Source organism: Heterocephalus glaber, unplaced genomic scaffold, assembly GCF_053883595.1.
Source record: "Heterocephalus glaber isolate CG9 unplaced genomic scaffold, H.glaber_assembly_v1.0 deba00001548, whole genome shotgun sequence".
Classification (NCBI taxonomy): domain Eukaryota; kingdom Metazoa; phylum Chordata; class Mammalia; order Rodentia; family Bathyergidae; genus Heterocephalus; species Heterocephalus glaber.
Genome location: NW_028258341.1, coordinates 52,999 through 71,198, shown reverse-complemented (window position 1 = coordinate 71,198; position 18,200 = coordinate 52,999). Strand labels below are relative to the sequence as shown.

The window sequence follows — 18,200 nt, the reverse complement described above, 5'->3', positions numbered from 1 at the left end:
TATATGTTGATTAAATGTTGGATAAAACCCCCAAGAATGAGAGGGAAGAAATGGAAGTACACTCTTGTTTCTTATGTGCCTGACTATTCTGTTTCAAAAGCTATGGTCGGATTTTTTCTCAAGGCCTGAGCCCCTGGTAACCAGATGAGCTCACACACACCAGGCTCAAACAAACATTATCTAATGTGCGAACACAGTGACTGCAAACCCCAGAAACAAATTATTCCCTGTTTTTCAAAGCAACAGCTAGGGCTGGAGATATAGCCCAGTGGTGCCACTGCCTGCCTCACAAGCGCAAGGTCCCCAGGTCCATCCCCGCTACAAAAAAAAAAAAAAAGAAAAAAAATTCAAAGCAACAACTCCTATCAGGAAACCTTGAGTGTGTCATATTTAAGGGAATGACGCTATACATCTTCAGTAGATTTGGCTGAGATTGAGCAAAGGGAGACGCACGACTGAAGAGCATCGCAGGGCATGTTGCTGAGCAGAGGCCACAGATCAAAGCGGAGCTAGCCAGGCTGCTTACATTTGCTGAAGGATTGTACACAACCATATGAGCCAAGAATTTCAAAAGAATGAAACATGGATAACAAAAAACAGAAATCCCCCAAGTTCTCCCATACGAAGGCGGTCCCGGGGAGAAGGTGTTGGGAAGTCTCCACCTCACAGGACACCTGGACACAGGGCTAAAAGGGGAGAGAGGCAGGGACTGGAGTCAGCAAGAAGAAAAAGCATGTGAGAACTGCAGATGAGGATCCTGTGCTGAGGAGAGGGCAGCCACGCCCATGCTGCAGATGGAGAGGACATGAGTGTGCGGGAGGGCAGTGTGGGCCTCTGCATGTCCACATGCGGCTAGGGTGAGCAGAGAGAGAGTGGAAAGCAAAAGACATAGTGCGAGGTCCACTGGGGATGCGGGGAGAGCACCCCATTACTACAATGGTAAAAAGCCTGTGAGGAAGTGGCCCGAGCATCTCTGAGAACCTGAGTCTCACCTTGGGCCCGGCGGCGTTGCTGACCCGCACGGAGCTTACTCTCCTTTCCCAGGTTAAAACAGCTACGGTCAGGAACAGTAGGCAGGGATGAGGACACGATGACAGGAGACTGGGATGCCTGCAGCCAGGAGAATGAGATACTGTGAGCACCCACGGAAGGGACAGACCACAGTGACTTTTTTAAATGTGGCTCCCCTACTGATTTCCATGAGGGTGGTGTGGTAGGAATGCACAACACGGGGATCTGTTCTCTTGGTCATCCTGTTCTCTAAGGTCCCACAGACGATCCTATTAAATCCTGAGCATGGAACTTAGTCTGCACCTTTTCAGTCCTGCCTCGTTCTACGTAGGGTGACAGGAGGCACTGGCAGTGTGGCAGCGAGGACTCCTGTCTTTTGTTGCCTGAGATCCTCTATGTTTTCCAGATTCTCACAGTCGATCCTTCCAGGCCCTGGGCCACTCCCTGTTGCTACTCTGAAACTGACAACTCAAAGCTGCTTGCTAGCCAGAGAAGAAACTGAAAGGGATCTTCAGTCTCCTACTCTGCTAAGAATGCAGAAGATAGAATCCTTTCTGATTTGGGCTCTATCCTCCTGAAGCCCTTCACTCTGGCTCCACAGAAGTCTTGGAACCAAACCTTGTACTGTGGTCGCTGCACCCTTACACTAAAAGGCTCACCTCCTTTAGGACAAAATAATGAAGCGAGGTTGAAGCAAGAGGATGGCAAGTTCTAGTTTAACAGAGTCACGAAGGAATGAGGTGAAATCTTGCTTCAAAACAGAAAACAAAAAAATGGCCTAGAGATTTATTTCCTTGTGATCCCTCTGGGTAAAATCTCCTAGCCAGCAAACAAACAAACAAACAAACAAACAAACCAACAAACAAAAAACCAAATTAAATAAGCGGGTACAAACACAGACACACACACACAGAAATAACGGAGAAGGCTAAGCTGGTGGCCCTTTCCTGTGCTCTATAAGGCTGGAAATGTTCCTGCCACGGGGACTGCCTCAGCATGTCAACGTGTCTGAGACTTGCAGTAATGGTGGTGTTCAAACACATCCTCTTCTTTCGGATGCACGTCCTCTCATCCCTAAGAATCTAACCACTCCTCTTGCTATGGCCCAGCTACCTCAGACAGGGACCTCCTCTGTCTCGGACCAATGTCGGTGGTCAGGAGAGGTCATCTCAGGTTGCAGACACTAGCATGGTCCCCCTTTTCTTAACAAACTACGAGGGCCTCGGGTGTAGGCCTCAACTCCTTTAGACCGCTGCAATTTCCAGCCCAGCCTCGACAACTTAAAAGACTGGGGAAGACCTTGTCTCAAAACACAAACTATAAAGTCTGAGGATGGAATCCAGGGGGATGGCCTTGGATTGAATCTCCATTTGGAAATAAAAGAAAAGAGAAAAAAAAAGCAGAAAAGATAAGGCCCAGGTCTCCCCTCCATGTACACTCAGGTTGCTTCCTAAGCACAAGGCCGCTCTTCCCCGGAGCCTTTCTAGGAAAACCTCCATACCATTCCTTTACCCGGCAAGAGCGGCCGCTCCACCCGCTCCACGGGCGGGCGGAACGCACTCCCCTCCCCCACCCACTTCTTTCCCCACGCAGCGGGACTGAACACGGAGTTTCGGCACTCAGCTTCCTCCACGGCCCTTCTTATTTTATATTTGCCTCGCGAAGCCCATAAATTCCCGGGCTGACGTCAAAATTGTCACCCTCCTGCCTCTGCCTCCGAGTTTCCCGGATTAGACTTGAGCTACACCAAACCCAACCCGCAGCCCCTTTGATTAAGAGAGGAAGAATCGCTTCAGTCCACATTTAGGAACCCTAAAGTGACCTCAGACCAACCCTAGGAATTCACCTGGAGCTGCAGAAAGCCAGCCGCCCAGCCGCTCCGGGCCGCTCTGCGCCGCTCACGAAGCGGCTCGGCAGATGCCTGTGCAAGTGCAGGAAGTGAGGGTGGTCCACATCCGGCCACACGTGCATGGGGTCTCCAGGGCTGTCATCAGGGGTGAATCCTTAAAGGGACCTCACTGTTTCGGAGTGATTCAGAACTCCCCAGATCTCGCCTTGATAGCCAGCAAAGCCTGGAATTCCTCATTCTACACTCCTGAGGCACACAGCCTCCAATCTAACCGCACGCTTCCCTCAGTCACTGAAGAAGAAATCCCTGCATACCCACAGGCTCCCGCGACCACAGCATCACTAGACTCAGAGCAGGAACAGGACTTGAGGAGCCTGCACATCCGGGCACAGGTCCTCTCAGTAGTAGGCCGGTTCTTCCCCGTGACCCACGTTTTACTCAAAGCCCTTCTTCTGCTTGACTAGGGAACTAACTGCCCACCACAGCTGGACTCTGCTTCCTGAGACCTCCACGTAGAAATAGGCTCTTTAGCCTGCCAGCTCTGACAGGAGCCTCAAAGTGAGAAGTCTTTTCTGGGAGGATCTTTCTGCTAGCTGGCATCCTCTCATAAAATTTGGATTCCTTGCTTTGAACTCGGGGCCTTGCACTTGCCAGGTAGGCTTTGTGCCATTGAACTATAGCCCTGGCCCTGGATTCCTCTTTCTTCTTTTTTTTTTTTTTCCCCTTAAATTCTTTTATTGGTACATTGTAGGTATACAACACAATTACATTTCTCATTGGGAACTTGTACCCTTACATGATGCATCTTGGTTCTTATTTTTTCCCCATTCCTAGCCCTCCCTTCACCCCCTCCACCCTTCCCTATTTACAAAGACTTTATTTCCATTTTTTCCATTTCTCATCCTGGATTCCTCTTTTTGACCCCTGTTCAATTCTAGGTCTGCTGCTTATGCAAACTGACGCTAACTGCTAACCCCATTAGCCTGAGGTCCTGAGGGCCATGAGTCTTTTCAGGTAGAAATCACACTTGATCTTAACCAAAAAGCCGAGGAGCGATGTGCAGGTAGAAATCAGACTAACTGCGCTTCCTGGGGCTTCCTAGGGCAGAGAGAATAGGAGCAATTCTTGAGGCATCATTTGGGGGTTTCTTGTATGAGCGTAGGCTACATGTAGTCCACATTCAGCTGCTCACCCGGAGAGATAAATAAACTTTTCTTTTTGGTACCAGGAATCGAGCTCAGGACCTTGTGCTTGCCAGGCAGGCAGGGAGCCACTGAGCTAAATCTCTGGCCCGAGATGACTTATCTTATACCTCCGGATGCTGTTTATCTGAACGTGCTCCTGTCACATGGAGTTCTTGCCTCCCTGAGAATTGCATGTTTGAACTCAGGAGGCCCTTCCTGTGACCACAGTCTTTTCAGTACCTTCAAGAATAAGCGGCTGCAGCTGGACACTATAGGACGTGGTGTTCCGGCTTGGTCTTCCATCATTCTCATTTCTGATCCTCACATTCACATCTCTCACAGGTGTTAGCCTTCCCTCTACTGAAGTGAGGTCTCTTTCTCTAAGGCTCTGGGTGACTCCCGCCTTTGCAGTGGTTGTGTCCTGCATAATTCAAGGGAATGCTCACCTTACCCTCTCTGTCTTCATTTAAGGATCTGGACAGATTCCTAGTCCTTGCACAAAGCTGACCATTTTCTGCCCTCAAGCTCTGCAGAAAAGCGCCCTCTGTCACAGGTGTGATTTGATGTTGAGAAAGCACAACAGAACCAAGGGGTAGGTGCTAAATTGGTAAATCTACCACCTCGTTCCAAATTTACTTCGGAGTGATGGTCAATGAGAGCTTAAAGACATTCATATAATTTATAACCAAGAGTTAAAACCAAGCATCTCTTTAGAAATAGAATAACCATAATTCATACTGAGAAAAATATGAATGAAAGAATGCAGTAGTGTTTGTAAGGATGAATTTATTTTCCCTTTCTTTTATTGTCATTTATATAGATAGAAAGATACAGGTAGATATTTCCACCCAGTTTTCTTTTTGCTATATGGCAGTGTCACTCAAATCATATTTTCAAATATTTTTTTACAACTGCTATCGTTATATATTTATGAAAGAGAAGAGAAAGGTTAATTATAAAGCAAGGAAATGTGTTCATACATTAAAATGTGTCACCACCATGCTCTGGATAAATCAGTGTTCTGTGAGTTGATTTTTCTAATAATATAAATTTTTGTTAAATGACTATTTGTTTCCAGTCCATTTGAATTTCCTTCTAGTTGATATTGTACAATGAGATTTTTCTTCTTTACCAGCACAGTTTTTGCTTCATATTTTTCTGAGTACTTGTGCTTTAAGAAAAGTTCTAAGAAGGAGAAAAAGTGCAGAGTAAACGCAAGTGGAAAAAATTAAAACATATGATGTACTAGTCCCGACTCCTCAGGATGAATGTAGTATTTATGTATGCACAAATACACTAATGAAAATTCAAACCTTTTTTTTTTTCTTAAATTCTCTTATTGGTACACTTTAGGTATACAAAACAATTACATTTCTCATGGGGACCTTGTACCCTTACATGATGCATCTTGGCTCTTATTTTTTCCCCATTCCTAGCCCTCCCTTCAGCCCCTCCACCCTTCCCTATTTACAAAGACCCTATTTCCATTTTTTCCATTTCTCATCATTTTTCCTTTCCCTTCTTTCCTTTCCCCTGCCCCTCCCACTACCCCTACCCCTTTGGACCTTTTCTTCCTATTTGGCATTATTGATTATTCATTCTAAACCTTGGTACATTTTAGGTATACAATATAATGACATTCATTGTTGGAAATTTGCACCTTTACATAATCTCTCTGGGTTCTTATTTTTCACCCTTGCCCAGCCCTCCCTTCGACCCCTCCATTCCTCCCTATTTACAAAGATTTTGTTCCTATTTTTCCATTTTCTCATACTAATTCCATACCCTTCTTTCCTTTCCCCCAGCCCTCCCACTTCCTTCCACTTTGCCCCTTTTCTTCCTATTTCACATTACCTATTATACATTTTAGTCCTTATTTACACTTTCAGTTTCTCACACCAGAGAAACTATTCGGTATTTACACATGTGTGTCCTATTTATTTCACTTAAGAGTATCGCCTCAATGTGCATCCACTTAGCTATAAATGTCTCTAATTTCTCATTTTTTATGGCTGAGTAGTACTCCATTTTATAAAAAAAAACCCACATTTTCTTTATGCAGTCTCCAGTTGATGGGCATTTGGGCGGTTTCCAAGTTGTAGCTATCACAAACTGTGCTGCTATGAACATGGGTGCACATATATCACTGTGGTATGATTCTTTTAATTCTTTGGGGAAGATCCCCAGAAGGGAAATAGCAGGTCAAATGGGACTTCCAGTCCTAGTTCTTTGAGGTATCTCCATACTGATTTCCACAGTGCTTGCACCAGTCTACATACCCACCAGCGGTGGAGCAGGGTTCCTCTTTCCTCACAGCACCGCCGGCATTTGTTATTGGTAGATTTCATGATAGCGGCCATTCTTTCTGGAGTGAGGTGGAATCTCAGCGTTGTTTTCGTTTGCATCTCTCGGATGACCAGTGATGTGGAACATTTTTTCATGTATTTATTTGCTATTTCTACTTCTTTGTCTGAGAAATGTCTGTTCATTTCAGATGCCCATTTTCAGAGTGGGTTTTTAAATTTGGGAGGTCTGATCTTTTGAAGTTCTTTATAGATTCGAGACAGTAGAACTTGGTCTGAGGAAAAGCAGGTGAAGATGTTTTCCCACATTGTGGGTTGTCTCTTCACACTGCTGGTGGTTTCTCTTGCTCTGCAGAAGCCTTTTAATAAGAAGAGATCCCACTTGTTGATTGTTTGTGCTAGTTCCCGGGCAACTGAGGTTTTGTTCATAAAACCTTTTCCTACACCAATGTCTTCAAGAGTTCTACCTAACCTCTATTCCAACTGGTTCAGCATTTCTATTTTAATATTTAGATCTTTAAACCATTTCGATTTTAGTTTAGTGCATGGTGAGAGATATAGGTCTAGTTTCAATCCTTGGCAAGTTGAAAGCCAATTTTTCCAGCACCATTTATTAAAGAGGCTATCTTTCCTCCAGTGAGGGTGTTTGGCTCCTTTATCGAAGATAAGATGTCTGAGTGTGTCTGGAGTAGTTTCTGCATCTTCTAATCTGTTCCACTGGTCCTCAGGTCTGTTTCTTTGCCAGTACCATGCTGTTTTTATCACAGTAGCTTTGTAGTAGAGTTGCAGGTTGGGGATTGTGATACCCCCTGCCATGTCTCTGTTACCTAGAATTGCTTTTGCTATTCTAGGTCTCTTCGTGTTCCAAATGAATTTTTGGATTGTTTTCTCAAGGTCCGTGAAGTATGCTGCTGGGATCTCAATTGGAATTGCCTTGAGTCTATATAGCAGTTTTGGAAGTATGGTCATTTTCACTATATTAATCCTCCCTACCCAGGAGCAGGGGATGTCTGTCCATTTTCTGATATCATCTTCAATCTCTCTTTTCAGAGTGCTATAGATTTCAGAGAAGAGTTTTTGGATTTTTTTCATTAGGTTGATTCCTAGGTATTTCGGCTTTTTGGATGCTATTGTGAAGGAACTGTTTGCCCTATTTCTCTCTCAGTGAGTCTGTCATTGGTGTAGAGGAAAGCTATTGATTTTTGTGTGTTGACCTTGTAACCAGCTACTTGACTGAATTTGGTTATTAAGTCTAGAAGACTTTTGGAGGAGTTCTTGGGGTCTTCTTTCTATATACAGTATCATGTCATCTGCAAATAATGACAATTTGACTTCTTCATTTCCTATCTTTATTCCTTTTATTTCTTTCTCTTGTCTAATTGCCATGGCTAATGTTTCCAGAACTATATTGAACAAGAGTGGTGATAGTGGACATCCTTGTCTTGTTCCTGATTTTAGTGTGAAGGATTTCAGTTTTTGACCCTTTAGTATGATGTTGGCTGTTGGTTTTTCATAGATGGCTTTTATCGGTTTGAGGTAGAGACCATCTATTCCAACTTTTGGTAGGGTTTTCATCATAAATGCATGTTGGATTTTGTCAAATGCTTTTTCTGCGTCTATAGAGATAATCATATGGTTTTTGTCCTTGGCTCTATTGATATAGTGTACTACATTGATTGATCTGCGTTTGTTGAACCATCCCTGCATCCCTGGGATGAATCCCACTTGATCAGGGTGTATGATCTTCTTGATGATCTTCTGCATTCTATTTGCCAGTATCTTGTTAAGGATTTTTGCATCTATGTTCATTAGTGAGATTGGCCTATAGTTCTCCTTTTCTGTTAGATCTTTCTCTGCTTTGGGGATCAAGGTGATGCTTGCTTCCGGGAATGAATTTGGGAGTATTGCTTCCCTTTCAATTTCATTGAAGAGTTTAAACAGTAGTGGCTGTAGTTCCTCTCTAACTGTCTTGTAGAATTCAGCGGTGAAGCCATCAGGGCCCGGTCTTTTCTTAGTTGTTAAATTTGAATTACGTTTTCAATTTAATTGGTTGACATTGGGTTGTTTTGAATTTTTAGGTCTTCTTCATTCAACTTTGCTAATTCGTACGTATCTAGGAATCTCTCCATTTCTTCTGTGTTGTCCATCTTTTTGACGTATAGGTTCTGGAAGTAGGTATTGATGATCCTCTGGATTTCTGCTGGGTCTGTTGTAATTTCACCCTTTTCATTCCGAATTGCATGGATTTGGGCCTTTTCTTTCATTTTTCTCTTAAGGTTGGCTAAGGGTTTGTCAATTTTGTTGATTCTTTCAAGGAACCAACTCTTGGCTTCATGGATTTTTTTGTATTGTTCTCTTAGTCTCCATTGCATCGATTTCTCCTCTGATCTTTCTAATTTCCTCCCTTGCATGAGCTTTGGGGTTGTCCTGCTCTTCTTTTTCTAGAAGCTTGAGGTTCAGCATCAGGTTGTTTATTTGGGCTCGTTCTGTTTTCCTAATATGAGTATTCACTGCTATGAATTTCCCTTGTAAGACTGCTTTCATTGTGTCCCATAGATTCCGATATGTTGTATTGTCATTGTCATTTAATTGAAGGAACTGTCTGATTTCTTCTTTAATTTCCTCTGTGACCCATTGGTTATTCAGAAGTGTGTTGTTCAATTTCCACATGTTTATGAATTTTTTTGAGTTTCTTTTGCTTTGGATCTCCAATTTCATCGCACTGCGGTCTGATAATATACAGGGGATGACTTCAATTCCTTTGCACTTACTTAGACATGTTCTATATGTGAGCATGTGGTCTATTTTGGAGAATGACCCATGTGCAGGTGAGAAGAATGTGTATTCTGATTTTGTGGGGTGCAAGACTCTGTAAATTTCTGCTAAGTTCATTTGTTCAAGAGTTCGATTGAGTTCTAGTATTTCATTACTTATTTTTTGTCTAGTTGATCTATCTATTTGTGACAGTGGGGTGTTGAGGTCCCCCACTACAATTGTATTAGTGCCTATATGACTTTTCATGTCCGTTAGTATTTGTTTCATATAGTTGGGCACACTAGTGATTGGTGCGTACATATTTATGATTGTCATCTCTTCGTCTTGGATTGCTCCCCTTACAAGGATGTAGTGTCCTTCTTCGTCTCTCTTAATCAGTGTTGGTTGGAAATCTACTTGATCTGCAAAGAGGATAGTTACTCCTGCTTTTTGGGGGGTTCCTGTCTCATGGAGTATTGTTTTTTACCCTTTAACTTTCAGTCTATGAGTTTCATATTGAATTAAGTGTGTTTCTTGTATGCAGCATATTGTTTGATTTTGCTTCTTGACCCGTTCTGCCAGTCTGTTTCTTTTGATTGGTGAATTGAGACCATTAACATTGATGGTTATAACTGAAATGTATTGACTTATCATTGCCATGACTTTTTCATTTTGTTGGGTTCTCCCTCTTCACATTTAATTTCTTGTTGTGCTAGATGGATTCATTCTGCTTTGCTTCCTGGGGTTGTGATCCTCAATGTCTGTTCCTAGGATATTGTGTAAAACTTTTTGGAGTGCTGGTTTGGTATTCACCAAGTTCCTAAGGTTCTCTTTGTCGTGAAAGTATCTTATTTCTCCATCCATTTTGAAAGATAGTTTTGCAGGGTCCATCAATCTGGGTTGGAGGCTGTTTTCTTTTAGGGCTTGGAATATGTCACTCCAAGCTCTTCTTGCCTTCATGGTTTGTGTGCAGAAGGCTGCTGTGATTCTGATGGGCTTTCCTTTGTATGTGATGTGTTTCTTTTCTCTAGCTGCTTGTAGAACTTTCTTCTTCTGTTGAGTTCGTGGAATCTTAACAATTATATGCCTATGTGTAGATTTTTTTTTTTGATGAAGGCTATTTGGAGTCCTATATGCCTCACTTATCTGTATGTCAAGCTCTTTTCCCCTGCCTGGGAAGTTTTCTGCCATTACTTCTGCAAAGAGTTTTTTTTATGTCATCTGCACTCTCCCCTGTTCCTTCATTGACTCCGATCAGTCTTATGTTTTTCTTCTTTGCATCGTCTAGCAGCTGCTGCATTGATTTCACGTGTTTCCTTATAATTTTGAAACAGTTTTTCTTTTCCTGGTCATTAATTGCAATCTTACCTTCTATATCTGAAATTCTGTCCTCACATTGGCTCATTCTGTTGTGTAGACTTTCAGTGGAGATTTTCATCTCCTGGAAATCTATTTGCATCTGTTTTATGGATTCCATTTGTTTCCTATGTTGGGATTCCATCATGTTCCTTAGCGCCTGTCTAGATTTATTAATCATGTCTTGCACTAGGAGCACAATTTCTCCTGTTATCTGAGAAATTATTTCTGATTTCATTTTTTCCAGATCCCCTTTTGTTGCCAGTTCAGTGGGTCCAGGTGGTTGAGTATCAGAGTGTTCCTTCTCATTTCCCTTTGGGGTTGCTATAGGTGATCTGGAAGTCTGGTTTTGAGACTTATTTACGTGTATTCTCATTTTGACTGGGGGGGGACAGGGTGGGTGCTGTTGGTGTCCGCGTGGCTCACCTCCTCTGAGCTGTGATAGGTGGGCCAAGGGCTGGGAGTGGCGGTAGGGATGGTGGCCCGAAAGCCCCTTCCTCTGGGCCGGAAGCGGTGGGGTGTTTGGAGGCCCGGAAGGCCCTTCTTCTGTACCAAGAGCAGTAGGACGGCGGCTCAGAAGTCCCTACATCTAGGGCAGGAGCTCTTTAAATGTTGAGAACTTGATTAGCTCCAGTACAGTGATCTGGGGGTCTGGTGTCCTCTGCCTCTTTGTAGTGTGAAACCAGGTGGCTGTCTGCAGAGGGCCGATTCGGTGTTTTCAGCGTGACTGGTGACCTTGGGGCCACATCTGCAGACCTGCCTGTCTTCAGCCTCAAACCTTTTTTTTTTGAAGAAAAATGTAGTTTACTTTCCCGGTGTAAAAAGAAAGAGGGATAGATGCTGTTTTGCCAGTGGAACAGCACACAGTTCAATTCTTTTTTGCAAAGCAGAGGAAGAGACTACTTCTCACAGTTTTTATTGCTGTGAGGTCTCCTCCGCTCTGCAGTGGAGGAACTCCTTGATGTGTCCCTTCAGGGTTGTCACCTCAACACTTGGCAGGGCCTGGGCCCCCTCCCATTGGTGCTCTGAGGTTAACGCTCTAAAACGCCCTAAGGACTCAGGCCAGGGAAGTAGTGTGCTGCCTCAGTGGAGCAGCTGTGCCAGTGAGCATTCATTCCCATAGCTCAGTGGAGTCCTTTGTCAGCGGCTCCTCCAGCCCTGGGTCCTTACGCATGTCCTCACCTGGCCTCCATGCTGGCTGGCGTTGTCCCCCTCCTCCTGACTGACTACTGAATCTTCCGACTAGTGATGTCATCTCCCGTACCCCTCATGGAAAATGTTATAGGCATCCATGAAAGAAAGGTTTCCCAGTGAGACTTTAGCATTTTAAAACTTTTATTGGATGAAGCTGTTTTCAAGAGAATGAGAAGATACTCCATAGAGAGGGAGAGAATGTTTTCAAAGGAAATATTTTGTAAAGAGGTGTGATCCTCATATGGAAACAACAGCCCTCCCCGTGGCCGCCCTCCCGGAAGTTGCCATCTCCCCCAGGGCCGGCTGGTCTTAATGATCCAGGGGAGCCTTCCGGCTTGGGGCTGGCTGACAGCCCACGTGGACTTGGGGATTGGAGCCGGTGCTCAGGCCTTGGCGGCAGTAACAGAGGCGGCAATGACCCAGGAGGCTCAGGCGGCTGTGCCCTGGGCCCACCGCCCCTGCCCTCCCCTCCTGCAGCAGGCGCCGCTGTATGGGGCCTGGGGGTGTGTGTGTATGTGCTGTGACTTCGCCCCCCCAAGGCGCACAGGGGCTGAGCCCTGCAGGGGAAAAGGGGCGTGCTGGTTCCATGCCAGGAGGCTGGCTGGCCTCAGCATGGCTCAGGGGCCCGGAGTGCTGATGCTCAAGTGCGGAGTGGTGGGCGATGGGGCGGTGGGCCAGACGTGCCTGCTCGTGAGCTACACCAAGGACGCCTTCCCCAGAAATCCATGCCCACCGTCTTTCAGCACTACACAGTCAGTATCACTGTAATGGGCAAGCAGTACCTCCTGGGACTCTAGGACATGGTCGGACAGTGCCTGCCTCAGTATCCCTGAGAATCTGGCTTGGCACTCAGGCTTTGGAGGAAGAAAAGGAGTTGGATGTCTTGGAGAAGGAAGACTATGATCGTCTGAGGCCTTTATCTTATTCAGTGACTCAGGTCTTCCGCATATGCTCCTCGGTGGGTGATCAATCCAGCCTCTTTTCAAAATGGGAAACAAGAGTGGGTACCAAAACTTAAGGAATGTGCACCAAATGTACCCTTTTTATGACTAGGAACCCAGATTGATCTCTGAGATGACCCCAAAACTTTAGCAAGACTGAAGGATATGAAAGAAAAACCTGTATGTGTGGAACAAGGACGGAAACAAGCAAAAGAGATAGCAGCATAGCGCTCTGCGCAATGTTCAGCTTTAACCCAGAAGGGACTGAAGCCTGATTTTGATGAGGCTGTAATAGCCATTTTAACTCCAAAGAACCATTTTAAAAAGTTAAAAAAAACAATAGGGTCAAAATACATAAACTGTTGTTTGATTACATGAAAAACCTCTTCAGTGGCCAAGAAAACTATCAGTTACTCTCAGAAAGAATGTGAAACGCAACAGCGATACCCACACCTCTGCTAACGAAGCAGTTTCATACTTCAAAGAAAACAAAAACAAAAACCTGTCCTCAGAATGCTATAAAGTTCACTAAGAATGATCCTTAAAGGTATGAGGATCAGTAAGTAGAATCCAAAGCCACAATCTATTATAAATACTTCATTTCAACTAGAAGGTACAATCTCTCGGGGTTTTCATAGTTTAAAAAGCTACAATCACATCATGTTGAAACTACATTAAAAACAAAACAAAACGCAGTGCTGTACATGGAACTGCATGGCTTTGACCATATACATTTCCACGCAGGCCTCATGGAACCTGCACAAAGAAATATCTTCTCCCTTTGCTCCAGTTCATTTTTCGTGTACGGAAGTTGCTTTCTATTCCCGTATATCCAGAGTGGTGAAATAGCAAGGCCAGCCACGTAGCCAAAGGTTGCTCCAAGTGTATGAGAAAGAATGTATGAGATCAACAGTGAACAAATGTTTATTATTACCTGAGCACAAGCTAAATGTAAACTAAATATTTCTATATTAAACTTAATATGCTTTCTTGAAGAATGCCAAAAGTGTACTGAGGTCATAACTGCATTTATCATCAACACTGACATTGTACACATTTTAGTTAATGTGCTTTAAACTGTAACAAGGCTTCTGACAATTGCAGATTAAGTCTGATGCTCCCCAAATTGCATGAGATACATGCTAAATTACAAATTAAAATTTGGGGTCGGGCTTTGGCACAATCATTTTCTCAACTTAGCTCTCTGAACTAGCTGGTAATTTTTTTACTTCCCACATTGGCTGTGTACATCAAATGAAATGAGAAGTGTGTATGCTGACCAAAACACAAGAGAACTTTGACTTACGTTAAAGAGCCAAGACCTAGAATCTAAGCATGTTATATGGAATTTAAAACAGAGCAGCTGCTTCTGTAATAAAACTGTTGTCACCGTTAAGATACAGATATTGCAAGTATAGCAGAAGTTATAGAACCATAATTTATATACACACTCAGAATGTAAGTTAAACAGAATATTACTGGCTTTCAAATATCTATTCTCTCCAGTTGTATTACGTTTCATCATATTCCATTAAGCAAGAAATAAATAATATGGATTTAATTAATCCTGGGGCAGTACATATTTGTCCCGAGGTGAAAGGGTCCACTTAAAAAAAACAAAAAGACAAGACATTCAATGAGGATGTGAAGAAAAGAGAATCCTTTTGCACAGTTGGTGGAAACATAAATTTCTATAGTCATCCTTGAGTACAGTCTGGCAGTTCAACAAAAATTTTAAACAACAGTACCATGTAGCCTATCGATGCCTTTTATGCAAAAACACCAAAAGGAAATGAAACATCTCCCTCATGGAGAGACATACTCTGGCATGTTTGTGGCAGCATCATTTACAAGAACCAACATATCCAATCCATCAAAGTGTCCGTGAGTGGGTGAACTGATAAATCTCGCAAGAGTAAAATTTATGGCATGCAGATTGGAGCTTTTTGATGGGTGGTTTGACACATTGTGAGAGCAAAGCATCCCAAACATAACCCTGTTGTAGCCCCTACATTCCTCCTGTCTTTGCTCTCTGGCACCTGCCCTAACGTCATCATCTTCCTTCCCTGGCACTTTGGTGTCCAAAATGATGGCCAACGTATGCTATCATTTCTACCTGCACTCTCTGAGACCTGTCAATGGGGAGCATTCTGGGTATCTATCACGGACATGAGGTGTGCTGCCTATGTTCTTCAGTGTCCTCCACCCGCCTCCTGTATGTAAGGCATATGTTGTAATTCTAAGTTCCCGAATCCCTTAAGCAGAGGTAACAATTTCCCCATGTGGGAACAACCGCTTGAGCTCTGACTTGGCCAATGGTAGTAGAAGGAATCTGTGTTGTCCCCGCTCTTGTGGAGGGCTGTTCCACTCAGCAATCTCTGGCATGACCTGGAAATCCTCCTTCTCCTGCCCTCGAAGCACCCACATTGTCCAGTATACTCTATCCCATGTTCTAGCAGAGAGTGATTATGGTGGATCAGGTCACCGTGCCCAGCCGCCCCGCCACCTTGTTTTATAACTTTTATCCCTAACCGTGGTGGGGACTCTTTACTTTCCTGATCTGAAGATGGTGCCCTGAGGTCCCAAAGATTTTGCACAAGTCTGACGAGTATGAGGGGATACTGAGATCGGTTTCTGCCTCTTGGAACTTGGGCATCTGAAAGTGGACTTCACTAGTCTTCCTGTGACAGTTCCCATATTCTCTGCTGTTGGTCTCCTTACTCATCCTATAAAGATATTGAGGTCCACATTTTTATTTTGCTTCCCACAGGGATAGATACGTTCAAAAGTTGCCTGTGCATGTAACGTATTTCCTTATTTCCCCCTCTGCAAACGTTGTAGAGAATTAGCGCCTTCCTCAGATGTCTTTCGAGATGAGGAAGCTGTGCATACTGGGAAGGGAGCCTGGATATGTAGGTGGTCAGAGACAAACAATGTCATATAGTCCTTGCCTTTATCATCCAGACTAAGATTTCTGAATAACTTCTATTACAGAGAAGAATTGATTTCATTTCCTTTCTACGTTGGTTCCTTTCACTGATTTCCACTTCTACATTGATTTCCATTCTACAAGGAAGAATTTGATTCTTTCTTGCGTTTCCCGTGGTTAAACTCAGGGCCTCATGCAAACTAGGCAAGTGTTCTACACTGAGCTACTGAATGTATAGCCCAACAGGGTGAATTTGAATACTCTTGCTTTTGGAGGGCTGTGTAACATTGCAAATATAAATAAACCTTCAATATTTAAATATTTCAATCATTCTTTTTCTTGTTTGCTCAAATTATTTATTCCCATGTAGTAGTTCGGGTGCAAGCTCATGCTTTCCATAAAATGAGATATTTGAGGGACAGTGAGAAGAACATTAAATGAGAGACAAAGTACGTCTCAGCATAGGAGGAGTCGAGATGTGTGGGGTGCAAACAAAGGTTCCAGCCATAACCTTATTACTTTCTCACCCTGCTATTTTGGGCACATTAACAAACTGAATGAAACTTGCTCTGTCTAATGAGAAGTGAATATGATAACCCTGGCTGGTAGGACTTTAGGAAGATATGGAGCATAAACAAAGCATTTGTGGCCCTACCTGCCTTGTAAGGAGACTTACTGCAGTGGCAATTTTTAACTATGATGATTTTGACATGAGAAATCATCATTCACCTAGCTCTGATAATTTACTCTTCTTCAAGATGATGTCATAGATTATGCAGACTTTGGGATAATGACAAACAAGGAAAACAAAAATCAGGGGGGATGCTGCAAAAAAGTGCTGCTCACCAATGAAATCTAAGAAAAATTTTTTCTGTATCCCTGGTTTTCCCTGTTTATTACTTCCTCATGAATGTGAGTGAATCTCATCTTGGTCCGTAAAGATAGCTTATCCCAGAACCTACCATTGCATAGGCAGGAGCTGAGTCCCCTTGGGCTACAAAGTCCTAATAAAAATATAAAATTGTCACAAAATCAGATGCTCAACTAATATTTGGTAAAATACAAGTCATGCAGAGACGTGTGAATATTTATGATATAATTTCTTGCACATTTTTGAGTAATTTAAGCAAATTTAGGTAGGTACTCTTTAAATGTATAGAAAGAACCTGAATGGAATAATGAAAACTGAGCGACATTTACTCTTTTGCTTCGATGAGCTAATCCCTACTATTGGCTGTGTATCTTTCCATTTCCAGGATACCTCATTTCCATGTCATCTTGGTGTAGAGCACCAACGTGTTTTCAGGAATTCCAATTTGTAAGTAAAACTAATCAATGACTTAGTAAAAACAGATAAATAATGATGAATGTGTAATAGCATAGTATTTATCAAATTATATTCTGAACCTAAATGCACATTCTGATAAAGAAGCCCAGTTGAGAGATACAAGAAAATAAGTTGGCAACAAGTTGTTCATGCATAAGAACAAAGATTCACAGACCATTTCGACCACAAAGTGAAGGATCTGCATCACATCTCACTGGAGGTGAACTGTGTGAAAGGAACCCTGGGAAGAGGGGCTAGCCTGAGCATCAGGGACATGGCTAGTTGCAACTGTGGCCTGGGCTTTTTCTTCTGCATGTGTCAAAACCTCATGTTAATGGGATGGGAAGTCGGTGGCCATAGTACAACTGACCTCAGCCAAATACTCCAGGACTTCCATCTCGATGATTTCAGCATGGGCGGTGGAACCCCATAGGAATTCATAGCATAGAGTATGGCACAGCACTTCCAAGCCCCTGGTGCTGTCCCGTACAATTTCCCTGCACCCGTAGATTGCTCAGTTTTCTCTGTAGTTCTCATTCAGTCAGGGCCAGAGCTCTATCATCAGCTTTTCTGATTCTTAGAGATTGATACAAAGTGCGTCATCTCCCTGATTCGTAGAGGTGAAACTGAAGTGGTGATACATCTGCGTACCTCAGGCTGTGGATTCCCAAGGCTGACTGGGGATGCAACTTTCAGGATCCACCTTCCGATTCGGTGCTCAGCTAAGTCCCCTCTCGGTGATTTTCCCATATTAATGCCTACTCATTCATATTAATAAACATAATACACTGAGATTTATTTTAGGACAGAGTAAAATTTTCTTATCTAGCCACATCACAGCAACCTCCAGCCTCTCAAGGTGGACAATTGGGAAGGAATTCAGTGTTGTCCTCACAGATTTGGGATGGGTGGTTCCCTCAACTCTCAGGATTTTCTCCTTGATTCTTATCACTAACTGGAATCCCTTATATTCCAGTCCAAGGTTGCCTACTATGACCATGAGCCTCACTTCCTTAGGTGTTCCAGGAAGAAGTGAAAGACATTTGTTATGCCCTCCTGCTCACGTCTTCAAGCTCTCATATTATTCACACGACCCTATGTGTGTCTATTCATTCTTTTAAAACTGTCCCCACTTTCACCTCCCTGTTGTCACCTCCACTCCGATTAGGAATGAGGACTCTTATTGATGTAGATGTCTCATTTAATACAGGTATTTTCTGTCTGAGATCACCCTGGAGAGAGAAAGGGGGCAGCTCAACCTGACAGCTCACACCTCGACTTCCCATGACTGAGCACAGAGACAACATTTGTTTGTTTATGTACTAGGGTTTTTTTTTTGGGGGGGGGGTGCC

At 43.4% G+C, this 18,200-nt stretch overlaps 1 pseudogene; it reads left to right on the top strand.

Moving 5' to 3' along the window:
• The first annotated feature begins 12,263 nt into the window (after positions 1-12,263).
• LOC147824307 (rho-related GTP-binding protein RhoQ-like) lies at positions 12,264-12,970 on the top strand (annotated as a pseudogene).
• Positions 12,971-18,200: the final 5,230 nt, after the last annotated feature.